This window comes from Mustela erminea, chromosome 15 (genome assembly GCF_009829155.1).
Source record: "Mustela erminea isolate mMusErm1 chromosome 15, mMusErm1.Pri, whole genome shotgun sequence".
NCBI lineage: Eukaryota > Metazoa > Chordata > Mammalia > Carnivora > Mustelidae > Mustela > Mustela erminea.
In genome coordinates, this window is record NC_045628.1 from 19,836,244 (window position 1) to 19,840,522 (window position 4,279).

The following is a 4,279-nucleotide window of genomic DNA, read 5'->3' on the forward strand; positions in this document are numbered from 1 at the left end:
CCAAAATTAACAAGACAGGAAACACCATGTGTTGGAGGGGATGTGGAGAAAGGGGAACCCTCTTCCACTGTTGGTGGGAATGCAAGTTGGTGCAGCTTCTTTGGAGAACAGTGTGGAGATTCCTCAAGAAATTAAAAATAGAACTTCCCTATGACCCTGCAATTTCACTCCTGGGTATTTACCCCAAAGATACAGATGTAGTGAAAAGAAAGGCCATCTGTACCCCAATGTTTATAGCAGCAATGGCCACCATCGCCAAACTATGGAAAGAACCAAGATGCCCTTCAACGGACGAATGGATAAGGAAGATGTGGTCCATATACACTATGGAGTATTATGCCTCCATCAGAAAGGATGAATACCCAGCTTTTGTAGCAACATGGATGGGACTGGAAGAGATTATGCTGAGTGAAATAAGTCAAGCAGAGAGAGTCAATTATCATATGGTTTCACTTATTTGTGGAGCATAACAAATAGCATGGAGTACATGGAGACTTAAGAGAAGAAAGGAGTTGGGGGAAATTGGAAGGGGAGGTGAATCATGAGAGACTATGGACTCTGAAAAACAATCTGAGGGGTTTGAAGTGGCAGGGGGGTGGGAGGTTGGGATACCAGGTGGTGGATCTTATAGAGGGCACGGATTGCATGGAGCACTGGGTGTGGTGAAAAAATAATGAATACTGTTATGCTGAAAATAAATTAAAAAAAAAAAAGAGCCTATGAGGAAAAACAAAACAAACATTATACTAATCCAGGCAAGAAATATGTATTGTTGTAATCTATGTTTTTACCCTCAGTGTTTCGGTAGTTATGCCCATTTATCACTGAATAGTTGTCAAGTATTCACATCATTATTTAACTTGTTTATATCACATTTTCTCAAGAAAAAAATTACATGATAGTTTTCAAACATCTTATGTAGTAAATCACCTTTTGTCCTTTGATTATATTTTGGTAAATATAATCTGAAGTTATTAATCACACTATTATTAATGGTTTAATGTTATACATTTATTAAATAATATTTTGTTATTTAATTTTACTTCTAAATTTATGAATATGACTATAATTATGAGTTACTCCTGAAAATAGAATAAAATACCATTTAGATAAATAATGTACTAACAGCAAAAGTATTTAAAGAATATTAGACCATCCAGTTTAGACTAAATAAGTTTTAGGAAAAGCTTTATATAATAAGCAGATATATGTGCATTTCTGCTATGTGTATATGTACAATTAGAAAATAAAGCAGGCAAAAAAATAAAAAGAAGAAAGAAATAGAGAAAGAGATGGAGTTATTACAGAAACTGAGCAGACACCCTTATTTGTATTTATAATCCTGCAGTTGTATACTCTTCCCCATTAACTTTTTCATTTTGAGATTTTCCACATATCTCAAATGATGAGATATTTTTGTAAGAATCTTAAAAATCTTACTGTTTTCTCTTCAGTTTCAACAATATTTGAATATTTTAGGAAATTTCAAAATGTTGATTTATACATATTCAATATTATTAGTTATTGAACATGTATGTCATTAAATATTTAAAAATTTAAAATTTGACTTTTATAGATAGCATTCAATCATATGACTACACAACTGATTTAATCATTTGTTTTGTATACGTAACTCCCAAAGGCCGGCAATGGAACAATTTGAGTAATAAAGCAAATAATGATAACACTGAATTCATTCATAGAATGAAAAAAAATCTGTGAATTTATTTTGAGGAAATAAATGGATGATAAAATTTCTGGGCAAAAGTTCGGAGGAAAAACAGGATAATAACATATGCTCAAATCATCTCCCCTCAAAATGGTTATTTATCACAAAAGAAAAAAAAGAATATTTTTGATGTGAAAAAGTCTTATGGAAGTCATCTGAACCAGTTGAACAAGGTGAATGCCACCAAATATAAGAAATACCAACATCATGTATTCGCTGGCATGATACACTGAGAAGGAACATTACTTCTGTGGTGTTCTTGACAAAACATATAACCTCAATTAATTTAATGATGAGAAAACATCAAATATACCCAAATTGAGAGTCATTCTACAAAATAAATATCTAAACAGTGTTCTTCCAGTGTCAAGATCATGAAATGTAAGGAAACAGCTGAGGACTGTCACAGATTCGTAGAAACTAAGAAACCATAGCTGAATGCAATATGGAAGCCTACGTTGGATCCTAGAGCAAAAATAAAAGAACATGAATGAAAAACTTGATGGAATTTGAATAAGGACTTCAATTAATACTATTTGACCAGTATTTGCTTTATTTTGAAAATTGTAGTATGTTTATGGAAAATGTTAAGGTAAGGCTTATATAAGAATTCTTTCCACTATTTGGCAAACATTTGTGAACCATACACACACACACACACACATATGTAGAGAGAGAGATTTTATATATAGAAAGAGAGAGGGGAAATATATAATTAGATATAATTATAATGTATATAATTATATATAACCAAAATGAATACCTATATACAATAACTAAAGACCATCTATGTGTATTTGAAGTTCATTTAAAATCAGTTGAAATTAAATAAAATTTAAAATTTTTCAATCATATAAGCCATACTTCAACTATTGTCACAGACTGTGTAATATTTCCATCAATGAAAACATTGTATTAGAACTACCTGAATTATAAGAGCTTGTATAGGCTCCTGCACTATCTAAAAGTGAATTAAATGACTAAAGCAATTTCATTAAATATCAAGATTCTATATCTAGTGAATTTTAATCTTTTAATTCCCCAGTTGAGACTCTGTGAAAAACTGACGAGTAAAATTATCTCCCCCTACTAGCTAAATATTGGGACATATCTATTTACACCATAATGTATGTGTTTTTTACCCAGTGTTTGACTATTGCAGAATATCTTTGAAATTAACTAGAAAACTATATTTTCAAAGTCAAGTTGAACAAGAGCAGCATACTCAGGAAAGCATGTTTCTGTATGTGGGGGAGGTGTAAGTGTTAAAGGTAGTGGTGATAGGACTACTTCAATAACAGCTGTCAAGGAAGGGGTAAATTGGTGGTAACAACTCTCTTGTTCCTTTCCCTTGCTCTTGCCAAATGAAGCACTTGGATGAGCTTAATGATGAAATATGGTTTAATAGGTCCCTATTAAACATAATATGTTGTCTATATTAAACCATTGGAGACTTCATCTCCTATTCAGAAGTGAAGTCAGAGAATGTGTTTCACGTATTTTCTGAACAGGATAAATATAAGACACCCATGAACAGCCCTGTTTCGTGGTGATACGTCCAAATGGGCATCATCTTTTTCCTCCAGACACATCGATGATGACTGGGTACAATCCACACTGATCTCATTCTCTCAAGGCTGTTACTTCAGAAGAAGGAGCTGTCAACTCCTTGTTTTCTCTTTCAAGGAATCACTTAGAGGATTGACACATCACTATTATCAGTTCAATTGGTTTTCTTTTGTTTGGGCAACTGAGTTAGTAGAAACTAATGAATTTAAAAAGGAAAAGTACAGACAAGTATTGACCAGTAAAGCCCGCATTTCTATTCTCTTAAAATTACCAACTTTTAAATACTTTTTTTCTGTCCAATTCTCTCATTAGGTGGTGAGACATAATTTATGTAGGAAATTCTCCAGAAATAGGTTAACAGTTAGCTCTTATTGCTTCATCCTCTAAATTGAGATAATCACTAACAGAAATTTTAAAGCCCCACATAAGCCTGCTAATTATATGTGCACTTTGTCAAATGAATGAATGAGAACATACTGATTCTAATTAGTTAGCTGTAGATGAATAAAGATGTATTTAAAATAAATATATCTATGTTCATTATGTAAGAAAAGCAATTATTTTCTAGTTTTAATCATTTATATAAGAAGAACCCAAACATTTTTTACTAAAACTACAAGACCATTTCATGTATGTAAATATATATTCCATTTGATTGTGTCAGTAATGTCTTGTTTACTCACAGGACTTAATTACCTGGAGAGTCATACAGTCAATATTTAAATATTTATATAAAACTAAATGGAAACGGTCTGCTTTTCATTTGACAGCCACATTTTAATTATTCAGAATATACCAGTTAAGTGTTTATACTGTTTGAAATTATTTAGTTTTCTACCTCAGAGTATAATTTAATCATTGCATCTGTATTTTTTTTCTGTTCCTGATTACCTAAAAGGAAAAGGAGTATAAACTTTTCCATATTCCAGTCACAAGCCTGTGCTGACACGATCCATTTATGTTCAATAATTCACCTCTCTT